The following is a 411-nucleotide window of genomic DNA, read 5'->3' as shown; positions in this document are numbered from 1 at the left end:
ACGGTGGATACTATGACCTCCGGTTAGTATATATTATTGCTTTCGGTGGATACTATGTCCTCCGGTTAGAATAATTGCTTTCGGTGGGTACTATGACCTCCGGATAGTAGTATTGCTTTCGGTGGGTACTAATGACCTTCGGCTAGTAGTATTGCTTTCGGTGGATACTATGACCTCCGGCTAGTAGTATTGCTTTCTGTGGATACTATGACCTCCGGATAGTAGTATTACTTTCTGTGGATACTATTACCTTCGGTTAGTAGTATTGCTTTCTGTGGATACTATTACCTCCGGCTAGTAGTATTGCTTTCGGTGGGTACTATGACCTTCGGCTAGTAGTATTGCTTTTGGTGGGTACTATGACCTCCGGCTAGTAGTATTGCTTTTGGTGGGTACTATGACCTCCGGCTA

This window comes from Mizuhopecten yessoensis, unplaced genomic scaffold (assembly GCF_002113885.1).
Source record: "Mizuhopecten yessoensis strain PY_sf001 unplaced genomic scaffold, ASM211388v2 scaffold431, whole genome shotgun sequence".
Lineage (NCBI taxonomy): Eukaryota > Metazoa > Mollusca > Bivalvia > Pectinida > Pectinidae > Mizuhopecten > Mizuhopecten yessoensis.
The sequence above is the reverse complement of the archived record's forward strand: the minus strand, read 5'-3'. Positions refer to the sequence as shown.